Below are 12,668 nucleotides of genomic sequence, written 5' to 3'. Positions count from 1 at the left end.
GTCGCCAGGACAACGTTGGCCGGGGCAGGGAATCGAATACAGACCACAACGAGCCGGCTGTCTACCAACAACTCCACGAAAAAGCAACTCCACAACCTTATAGACGTCTAAGGATGGCAATTTTACCCATGGGTACGGGTACCCGCGGGTACCGTACCCGCATGGGCAGGGTATGTGTATACTTTCATACCCATGGGTAGTACCCATACCCTACCCGTTAAGTCATGGGTAGGGCACGGGTATAGCTTTGTACCCGCGGGTATACCCATACCCTGCCCGTTCATTGTCAATTTCTTACGTGACACGTCTACTTTTGTTTACTTCTGAGTTACTATATGAGAATAAGATTTTCATATTTTTTAATTATTATGTACTAAACTACTTGTTATCGAGTTGAGATAATTCATTTTTTTAATCGAATTTGTTATTGATAAATGTAAAATTGCAAGTGACTTGTGTACAATTTAACCTACCCATCGGGTACCCAACGGGTACGGGTACCCGCCGGGTATGGGTATGGGTAAACTTTTATACCCATGGGCACGGGTATGGGTAGAAGATTATACCCATCAACTATACGGGTATGGGTATGGTATTGCTCTACCCTGCCCATACCCTGCCCATTGCCATCCTTGTAGACGTCTATGTCTTAGAGCATCTTCACTCGTCTCCCCGAGAAGCCCCCACGAGCCGTTTTTTACATCTGGACGGCGAAAAACGGTCCAGTCGCGCCCCCAGGTTCTCGTTTTCATCCGGATTTAGGCCTAAATTCATCCGGTGATCCCACGCCATCCCCGGCCCCCCGGGGAACGCTCAGGGACTCCGGATGGAGCAAAACCAACCGCCCACGCCCACGTGTCTCCTCTTTCGTCCGGACTCCCCGGACCATCCTCTTTTTCCCCGAGAAACGCCGCTTGGGGAGCACACGACTGGAAATATACTGCCCCCCAGGCCAAATTTTCGTCCAATCCGGACAAAAATTTCGCCGGATTTGGGCGTGGGGAGCGTCAACGAGTGGGGATGCTCTTATCAGGTACATCCTTTCCCCCTCAGTTTGCTTTAGGATTGGTGAGTATATTTTGCAAAAACAACCCCAACAATGGGTCTTGCCATCCCTTTCATTTCACAAAACGTACCATGTGTTCCTTATATATGCCATTTTTTACCACATCTCTTAGTTGCAATTTTCCGAACAATTATTTTCCTGTTACAACGGAATTACAGGATTGAACACGGATATGCAACAACTAATTTTTTTTTGAGGTAAGTATATCATTTTTGTTTGCATGAAAAAGAGAATCAAAGACAGATCGAGAAACCGTACGTACATATGCCATTTTATTTTTTGTTTTACTTATCACATAATAACTCGGAATTAATTTCTGAAGATTAATTTCAGAGGAAATTAAGCAATTTCCATAGAGTTTAAAACAAACTTAAAGCAAGATTCATATACAATTATAGTTAATGGATCGGCATCCATCTCTAGGTTTAAGAAAAATCGTTATTTCTTATCAGCAAAAAATGAAACAAAATAAACTTTGTTCTGGTTTCCAAATGCATATCACAGTATTAACACAAATTCAATTTAATTATCTCAGTTTCATACATGTTTCAAGATTTAATGGATATACAAACACATGTAAGCAGTCCTTTTTGAAAAATCCATAGATATGTGAACATATATTTGTTAAAAAGCAGCAACAAAACATGGAAGATTCATACATGATCCATCACAAATTTCACAATTATGCACAGTTTCATAAAAGATACAATGAATCGGCGTAACATTAAAAAACAAATGCGAGACAAACCCTGAATTTTTTTCCAAGATCTTATATGAATGGGTTCATAGATGTTGCATCCAAGATCCACACATATTTTGGAAGATAATTCATAGAAGAAATTTAGTTGATTCAAACATAAGATATCTTGAATATTAGCAAAAGTCTGGTACTTATGTCATGCCAATTTGATATAATTTTTTTAGATCCATAGAGTGGTCACATGATTCAACACAGTTTCATTGATGATTTGTATACACCAGGAATAAACTTGAGAAACCTCACCGATCTGTGAAAAAACACGAAATAAACTTGAAAAAAATATGAATCAATTAGACCTGCCATACAAGATTTGTTGCATATAAGCAATTACTAATCTGGAAAGATACATACAAAATCCAGCGAACTTTTAGAGATTCATGCAAGATTTAAAACAGAAAGCAACAAACAAGATCTAGATTGGCACCATATTCAAGATGACTCAAACAGGAGCTGCAAGAAAAAAAGAACAAGGAAACTCTACGGTGGAGGTCTGATCCTTTCCCTCCCGGCCTAGATCTGGCTGCCAGGCACCAAACGGTGAAGGCCACATCCTGGACGAGGAGCTCCGCCCGGGGTTCCTCCGAGGAGAGGCCTTGCAGCCGGCGTCGGATGCAATGTCGGTGGATGGGGCCTTGGCGCGGACGCAGCTCCACCCGACCGGGACGATTTGGTGGCGGTGGCGGGTGTCCTCGCCCGGAGCTCCACGTTGTTGATGGGATGGGGCGTCGTCGCCCCGAGCTCAGCCACCGGGTCGGCTTGGAGGGAGTGGAGAGGGTCAACTCCTGTTCTGGCGGCTAGAGGAGGAGAGGCGAGGCGAGGCGAGGCGGGGAGAGATAGGGTTAGATGGAGTCGGGGGCGAGTCAGCCAGTCAGGGACGGGAGCCTGGGGTAGTGGGGTGTCCTTCTCGTGGTTCCTTATGGAGGAAACTGTACAAAGTCAAGGTTGTAGATGTAAAATATGCAACACGAATCTCAAACACAGAACCAATGGAAGAAAGATAAGACCGAGACTTCTACACCTGGGTGGAAAAACTGCGTTCGACAACTCCAGGGGGTCTTTCTTTCCCTTCTTCTGTGAGAGCATCTCCAACAGAGGCTGTAAACTGGGCGCGCGCTAAAAAAACTGCCAATATACAGCGCCAAACGCATTTTTGCGTCCTCCAGCAGACGCTGTAAAATAGGTCGCGCTGTAAATATTTTAGTGCGCGCGGTAGTTTGCGCTATCCAAAGCGGCATATCTAGTGCGCCGGCTACCGCGCGCCGTAAGCTGGAACCGCTTGCGCGAAAAGAAACCGCTCGCTCTGCCGACCGCCGCATCGCGGAGTTCCACCGGCCGCCGTGCCGCAAGCTTCGCCGGCCGCCTCCCACCGAGCTCCGCCGGCCGCCGCCCGCGAGCTCCGTCGGCCGCCTCGCGAGCTCCGTCGGCCGCCTCCTCGCGAGCTCCGCCGGCCGCCGTCGCCGCGAGCTCCGTCGGCCGCCGTGCGAGCTCCGTCGGCCGCCGTGTTGCGAGCTCCGCCGGCCTCCTGCAAGCTCCGCCGGCCGCCGCCCTGCGAGCTCCGTCGACCGCCGCCTGCGAGCTCCGTCGACCGCCGTCGTCTGCGAGCTCCGTCGGCCCCCTGCGAGCTCCGCCGGCCGCCGCGCTACGAGCTCCGTTGGCCGCCGCGCTGCGAGCTCCGCCGGCCGTGCACGCAGGCACGGACTCGATTTCGATTGTTGTGGCTAGCTAGACTCGATTCGGCCGCGCGCGGACTCGATTGATGTGGCCGCGCGCGGACTCGATTGATGGATAATGCACAGTAATTTAGTTGAATTTTTCAGATTTATTTGTAGCCTGTTTGATCTTGTTTGTTCTATGAATGTTGAAGAAACTTGTTTGTGGAGCTCTATTTTACAGCCTCTCGGTGAAGGGTTGTTTTTCGAGCTTCGTGGTTGCGCTGTAAAATAGAGCCTCTGGCGAAGCACGCGTCGGCGCCGCGCGCTATATCCGAATCGAGCGCGCTGCAAACGACTTTTACAGCGCCAAATTTTAGAGCCTCTGTTGGAGATGCTCTGACGAGGTCACTCTCTTACTCGTCGTTCACCTTCGCCTTGTAAATCCCCCATCCCTTTCGGTTATTTCAAACACACACAAAACTTTCATCTCTTTTGCTATTTCCGTGTGCACAAATGATTGCCGTTCATCTTATGACGTTATGGGTCAGGCCAAGAGACAAGGAGGCAAAATGAGCATTTTCGCTCTCGGTATTCCTACTCCTACGGATGGTCCCGAGATGACTCCCATTCCTGCTTGTGAGAACTATGAGATGCCACCCATTGATGATTTGACGTCATATACTTATGATATGCCTCCGTTTATTGCTCAAGGTGGTTTTTCCAGTGTTCAACAAGGTTTAGGAAATGGTGAATATGAGACCGCGGAGGATGAAGATGCGGACAACAACACACCTCTAGATGATGACGGTTTCTACTAGTTAGGTTGCGTTAGCATTGCCCACTCTTTATTTATTTTTTATGTTTCCATGCCAAAGAGGGAGAAGAGAGTAGAGTTCTAGTAGATACAAAGAAGCATAAGCAACACACATAGACATCCATGAGTTCACATAAGCATAGCATACTTGTCTGCCACACAAATAAAAGCAAATGGGTCAACAAATGAAATAGCCAATAGTTACACAAGCCAGTAAGAACCAAATAAATTTGCAAGGCTTGTGATAAAGGTGAACCCCGGAACGCCGGAAAGGAACCCGTAATACTAGATATTCATGTGATATATCTTGTCGAGATCTTGCATGTTCTTAAAGATATTGGGGTAGCTTCTCATACTCTATGTTGTCCACCTTGCATAGTTGCATTCAAAAGTAAATCCAACCAAGTGCACATATTATGGGGGAGATCTACTTATATCTTAATGGAAACACCTTTTGCGCATATCATAGTATTTGTTATGACCCTATCTTGGCTTGTCATCTTTAACCTACTAGAGGGACATTGTAAATGTATTTTACCCTTAACCATTATTTTGGCTAAATATGACACTGGAGATAGAGATAGCCAAATGTTATCTACAAGTTACATACACATGTTTTACTCTGATATCGATTATGGTTGGAGAACCCCGTGAAGGGAAACACGTGACGGGGAACAAAATTTTCTCTCAAAGAGCAAAGAAAAACCAAGATCTAATCTAAGGTAGATGCAACTAACGAGATTAGATGGTCATCATACCTTTCGTGAACATGAGCGCAAAGCGTTTGACAACATTGGACGATGGAGTCCTTGGCGCAATCCAATCGATCCAACACGACAACGAGAGGTGCTTCCAAGATGAAGACACGTATAACTCAACATACCCTCGAAGATCGCTAAGCGTTAACGAGATAAATCTCGTGGTGGATGTAGTCGATCACTTGCCGCTTTCAAAAGCGCGTAGAAGATCTTGACGGTGCCACAATCGGGCAGCAGCTCCACACTCGGTCACACGTACGGTGTTGATGATGACGTCCTTCTCCCCGTTCGAGCAGGCAGTGGATGTAGTAGATTCTCCTCGGAATCCCATCAGCACGACGGCGTGGTGACGGTGGTGGTGGAGATATCAGGCAGGGCTTCAGCGTAAGAGCTGCGGGAGAAAGAGGGAGGAGGGAGTAGCTAGGGTTTGGGAGAGGGGGCACTTGGGTCGGCGGCCTGGGAGCCCCTTGGTGGTGCGGCTGGCTTTGATATATCTTGCCCCCTCCCCTCTCCTCCTCTATATATAGGTGGAAAATCTAGGGTTCCCCAAAAACCACTTTGGAGTCCAACTCCCAAACTTACCAAAATTAGAAACCTAGATGGAAAGGGATTTCTCCCTTTACTTCTTGTTTGGCTGGCCAACTAGGTGGAGTTCACCATGGACTCCACCTTCCCACTTGGTGGGTTGGCTAGGGCTGGTGGAGTCCCTTCGGGACTCTACCTGCCATAGTGATTTATTCCGGATGATTCTAGAACCTTCTACAACCTTCCATAAATGCACCGGACCATTCCAAAACTTGGAATGTGACTTCCTATATATGAATCTTATTTTTCGGACCATTCCAGAACTCCTCATGATGTCATGGATCCCATCCGAGACTCCGAATAATATTCGAACTCCATTCCATATTCCATATCTACTTAAAACGACATCGAACCTTAAGTGTGTCACCCTACGGTTCGTGAACTATGCAGACATGATCGAAACTCTTCTTCGATCAATAACTAATAGCGGGACCTGTGAAAGGACACAGATGTCGCCTAGAGGGGGGGGGGTGAATAGGCGATTTAAACTTTTACGAGATGGGCTTAACAAATGCGGAATAAAACTAGCGTTTACTTTGTCAAGCCCAAAGCCTATATACTATGGTTCACCTATGTGCACCAACAACTTATGCTAAGCAATACAAGAAACTATGTGATAGCAAGATATATAACTTCAAGCACGATGGCTATCACAATGTAAAGTGCATAAGTAAAGAGCTCGGGTATAGAGATAACCGAGGCACGCGGGAGACGATGATTTATCCCGGAGTTCACACTCTTGCGAGTGCTAATCTCCGGTGGAGAGGTGCGGTTGCTTAGTGCTCCCGAACGCCACAAGTGGCTCACCTTGAGGTGTGGTTGCTCGATGCACACCAACGCTACAAAGGCCTCACCCCAAGATGCGGTACTCACACCACACACCGAACGCCACGAAGGCGCCTCACCTAAATCTCCGGTGACCCTCGCCACAAAGGCCTAGGTCACGGTTCCACTAAGGGATTTTCTTCGAGGCGGAAACCGGGCCTTACACAAAGATTGGGGCACACATCCACAACTTAATTGGAGGCTCCCAACAAATCGCCACAAAGGCCTAGAATCCGTCTAGGGTTCCAAGAACCCAAGAGTAACAACCTTCTTGTTTTCACCACCACGAATCACCGTGGAGAACTCAAACCGATGCACCAAATGCAATGGCAAGAACACCACAAAGATGCTCAAGTCCTTCTCTCTCAAATTCCAACAAAGCTATAAAAGCTATTGGGGGAATAAGAGAGGAAGGACAAAGGAATTCACAAAGAACACCAAGATCAAGATCTAGAGAGTTCCACTCACAAAGAGATGGATATGATTGGTAGAAATGTAGATCTAGATCTCCTCTCTCTTTTCCCTCAAATGGGGGCAAGAATCATGGAGGGATTGAGAGATAGAGCAAGCTTCTCTAGTTCAACAATGGAGGAGAGGGAGAGTGAGAGAAGCCGCAGCCCAAGGAGGAAGAAGGGGGGTATTTATACCCCCCAAGAAAATCGAGCCGTTGGGCAAATCCATGGCCGGATATTCCGGCCCAAGTTGGGGCCGGATAATCCGGCCCCCAAAAAGTCCGGCCCTGGGGAAATTCCGGCCAAAAGTCCGGCCAAATGTCCGGCCCATGTCCAGAGCCTTACTGAGCCGTGTCGCCTCTGGTCCTTAGCCAATTTTTTTTGGGGGGGGGGGGGGGGATATTTCGAAAATATCCGGCCCGGATTATCCGGCCATGGGGAAATTCCGTCCAAATGTCCGGCCAATAATCCGGCCCAAGTCCAGGGAAGTACTGAGCCGAATGGACTTGAGTCCTTAGCCAAATATCAGGGGCCGGATATTTGGCAAATATCCGGCCCGGAAAATCCGGCCTAGCAAACTTGTAAAATCAATATCTCAAGATTGGTAGCTCCGAATGGAGTGAAACCAATTTTGTTGGAAATATGGAAACTAGTGGGGGGTGATTTTCTATTATCTTTAGAGGTGCAACACCTTAACATGAGAAACCGAGAAAATCACCAAACTCGAAAACGCAACAAGTGATCTATGCAAAATCCGTTTTCGATGAACTAGAGCTTGTCATGAGAATAAGCACAAGCTCTAAAACATCACATGGACAAGATCCAAATAACGACTAAGAAAGATGATGAACCAAACTCGAAAACGCAACAAGTGATCTATGTGAAATCCGTTTTCGATGAACTAGAGCTTGTCATGAGAATAAGCACAAGCTCTAAAACATCACATGGATAAGGTCCAAATAACAACCAAGAAAGATGATGAACCAAACTCGAAAACGCAACAAGTGATCTATGCGAAATCCGTTTTCGATGAACTAGAGCTTGTCATGAGAATAAGCACAAGCTCTAAAACATCACATGGATAAGGTCCAAATAACAACCAAGAAAGATGATGCAAGGATGCAAAGGTTTGAGCTCTCTCCGAACAATACGATCGAGTTACTCACTCGAGAGCCCTCTTGATAGTACGGCAACTAAACTATAAACCGGTCTCCAACTACACCATGAGACCGGTGAGAAAGAAACCCTATCAAGAGACAACCTTAACCTTGCGCATTCCACTTGATCTCGATGATGACGATCTTGACCGCAACAAGATGGAACGTCTTTCTTGCTTGTGCTTGCTTGACGAAGTCTTGTAGATTGCTCCCCCATAAACCACCATGGGAGAGCTTCTTCTTCGGCGCAACTTCACATATCCATGATCACGAGAGTCAATCAAAGGATCTCTTCAAGATGGCTTATCTTGAACTAGCACTTCATTTCTCCATGGCAAGCTTCAAGATTATGATCTCTTCGAGTTGGCTCATCTTGAACTTGAACTTCATTTCTTCATTCTTCATCATGTTGATGTCTTGAAGTAACTTGAGGGCTCACTTCATCTTCATCTTCAAGACATAATTGAGACTTGATCTTCTTCATTTGGATGGCAAGACTCAAGCAAAGGAAGGTTCTCTTCGATATGGCTCATCTTGAACTTGCACTTCATTTCTTCGTTCTTCATCAATTTATTCTTCTTGCAACCTTGAAGCCAACATATGGTTCAAGCATTGCCTATGGACAACACCTACAAATATAACTCAATGCAAACATTAGTCCATAGGGATTGTCATTAATTACCAAAACCACACATGGGGGATCCATGCACTTTCAACCTGGAGATACATAATAGCTCCCGCATATTCAACGATGACTTCGTGATCGAAAGAACCATTTACATACGATACTGATTCCCTTTGTCGTGCGATATTTTACTTATCCGAAGTTGATTGTCGGTATCTCTATACCTAGTTCAACCTCGTTACCGATAAGTACTCTTTACTCGTACCGTGATATGTCATCCCTTGTGAGCCAGTCACACGCTTGCAAGCTAGTTAGATGAAATTTCACCGAGAGGGCCCAGAGTATATCTATCCGTCATTTGGATGGACAAATCTTACTATTGATCCACGTGCTTCAACCTATACTTTCCAAACACTTAATGTCACCTTTATAACTACCCATTTATGAAGTAGTGTTTGATGTCATCAAAGCATCCATCCGGTGTAGGTGATTAACATGATCTCATGGTCGAAGGATTAGGTTACTATGTATCTTAAAGCTTGAAGCAAAACAAACTTAATGACTTGATCATATGCTACACTTACTATGGGTGTATGTCCATCACATCATTTACCTAATGATATGATCTTGTTATTAATAATATCCAATGTTCATGGTCAGGAAACCATGATCATCTATTAATCAACAAGCTAGTTTAACAAAAGGCTTACTAGGGACTCTTTTATGTTTACAAAACACACAAGTATTAATGTTTCCAGTTACTAAAATTATAGCATGGGATGTAAACATTTATCATGAACACTAAGATATAACAATAAACACTTTTATTATTGCCTCTTGGGCATATCTCCAACACAACTCAGTGACATCTCCTTCTTCTTGATCCAGCAAGGGAGAGGGAGATGTGATCTATGCTAGCAACACAATGGGGTGGTGGCTATGGTGTAGGTTCTCGCGGGCAGAACTTCGCTTAGCAAACGCATGAGGGAGATGGGATCTATGCTAGCAACACAATGGGGTGATAGCAGCAGCACACCATGGTGCGCCACCGATATGCAATATAGGTGCGCCACTGAAAAGCTTTTTTCTAGTAGTGCGGGTACGTGAGAAACCCTAGGTGAATAGGGTCGCAAGGTAGTATTCGGCTTGTGGATTTTCTCGATGAAAACTTTGCAAGGGTTTGATGCCACCTCAAGGCATACCACTAGTCATTGAGGTCCTACTTCGTGGAGAAGGCCCAAGGAGAATAAGGTGAGCTTTGGTGGAGCTTGAGAAACCTTCGTGAAATTCCACACCTCTCCAATAATGACCTAGCTCATCTGAGTACTGTTATTATCATATAGGTTACCCCACCTAGTTTGCATTAGGCTATTTATTTATCCTCAAAGCCTAAAATTGCTAAAGAATGAAAATAGAATTTGTTGAAAATACCTTTTAGTTTAGTGGTTAATATATTTTTTGTGTGGTTTAGGGGGATCTTAGTTTAGGTAAACATTCACCATCTTGTTTGGTTCCATATGGTATTTGCTCTATATTGTTTATGGCGGTATGTGTTTCTGTATTTTATTTGGGGATTTTATATCCATTTCGCCTTCCACTAAGAAAACACCCAGTTATGCATGTTGCCGCTTCATTTTCATCCCTACTTACAATCAAAGGTCACCCGGGTTGGACATAAGATGACCCCAACCTGAGGTGAGTGTCTAATTGAAGAACCACATCCTCGCTGGATTTCTTGATTACCTAGGAAATACGATTTCATTTAGCTTTTAGCAAATCAGCATAATCATCAACTTACTCATATATACTCACTGTTGAAAGACATAGACACTTCATATGCATAGACTGTTCGAAGGCATAAACACGTCACATTTATAAAGGGGAAAGTCCATTGTTCATACTTCATCTATTGGCAGATTTAGATCATCTTAAACACTAAATACTCATATATAGTCGCTGTAACCTTTTTTATCATCATACTATTCTAGATTATTATTGGTTTTGGATGTAGAAGTGATTAATCTCACGGGCGACAGCTGATTTGGCACGTCCAAGTGTTGAAAGGCATAGACACTTCATACACATAGACTGTTCAAAGGCATAAACACGTCACATTTATAATGGGGAAAGTCCATTGTTCATACTTCATCTATTGGTAGAGTTAGATCATCTTAAACACTAAATACTCATATATACTCGCTGTAACCTTTTTTTATCATCATAGTATACTACATTATTGTTTTTGGATGTAGAAGTGATTAATCTCAAGGGCGACAGCTGACTTGGCACGTCCAAGAATATACTTTAGTAAGTTGAGAATTTAAATAAAAGGAAAGTCATAGAGTTCAAGTAAAATGGCAAAAGAAAACAAATAAAATCAAGAAAAAATAATATGAGAGGACAAACAAAGAGACACAAAAATTATCGGGTAAAGTATGATAAAAATATACAGGAATTTAGAAAAAAGAATTAATTATTTTTTAAAATCTCAATCTGTGTGGTTTCTCGAGTTTCTTTTCTAGTATATTCCGTTTCAAATAAACTGACTTTTTCCTGAATACGTGATCATATTTTTCTCTGAACTTTCTAAAATCCCTTATTTCTATGTTCTTTTTATGTTTTCCTACAAGTTTCGTATTTATCTGGCATTTTCTTCTAACTTTCTGTGCGCAAAGTATGCAGAAAAGTAGACTACCACATGAAAATATAATGCCATGTCACTCAAAACCGCCTCGCAACAATTACATTATGCATGGAAATTAAATGATCCAAGGAACTCAGAGATTAAGATATCCATTTTTTTTTTTTGCTTTGAGAGGGCGTGTAATTAATCCGAATCCTGTAAATAGTCGAGGCACAAAAACCAAAGTCATATTTTCATAGAGGCTCGCTACCTTTTGAACTATCATGCTTTCATCTTGCCGTGTGAACTTTGTTAGGCTTCTTTGTATTGCTCTGGATCAGATCAATAACCTTTCACACACAAAAAAGCCAAACGGAAAATCTCGGAAATTCGAATCACCTCGTAACATATATTTCGGCTTGGGGGTGTAGTAGGGCTTCGGTATTGATAGGGCAAAGGTGTCCGATCTTTCGATGAGATGATGATAACTTCGATTTATTGGTGGAGTTCGTGCTTGACGATCCGACTACACGTGCAAAGCTCGTGCGTCAATGCAATCGCTAGGACAATCTCTGAGAGTTACTGATCTTGCGGATGCACGATCAGCCTAACCAATGAGGGTCTTAATTCCTACCTGAAATCGGTAACAAGTAAGAACTAATAATGCAATCAGGATATTGCAGATGAAAGATGAAAAAATTATTGAATAAGGTTGGATTCCGAATAGTCAGTCTTGTTCTGGGCACTGGCTTCAAAAGAAGTACACGCGAGTTGCAGCAATGGCTACCTTTTAGTCTAATCAAAATCCAAATCTAAATGTGACGGCTAGGGGGTATTTAAGGCGGAAAACGAGAGGGTTTTGGAAAACCCTAGGTATATATGGTGGCCGAACCAACCTCTATGGTACTTTTCTCCTTCAATACGGACTCTAAAAAGTGGCTAAAATAATTCCTGCGAAAATGACATGAGCCTAGCCCTAAATTAAAGGTGATCCGGCACCATATTATGCTACACGAATTTATGAAGTATAAACTTATATATTTCGTCCAAGTCTTCATTCATCATTATGGTGGTTTCAAAGTTCTGAAATATCCACTTATGGACTCCTCTTCAATCCTCACATGTTTGCTGCCATCTCCATTCCCGATCATGCTCCAATGCTTGTCCCTCTCATCCATGTTAGGTCCATCATCCCTAAGAGTAACAAACACATCTGATTTAGGAAGCATCATATTCTGATGTATGTGAGTAATAGTTCCAAGAAACGAAATTACCTAATAGTTAAGTTGTTCGGCATGAGCTCGAGTGATAGGTCCTTGCATTTGTACGTGGCTGTAGGTACATCGGTTGT

This window comes from Lolium rigidum, chromosome 2 (assembly GCF_022539505.1).
Source record: "Lolium rigidum isolate FL_2022 chromosome 2, APGP_CSIRO_Lrig_0.1, whole genome shotgun sequence".
Taxonomy (NCBI): domain Eukaryota; kingdom Viridiplantae; phylum Streptophyta; class Magnoliopsida; order Poales; family Poaceae; genus Lolium; species Lolium rigidum.
The sequence above is the reverse complement of the archived record's forward strand: the minus strand, read 5'-3'. Positions refer to the sequence as shown.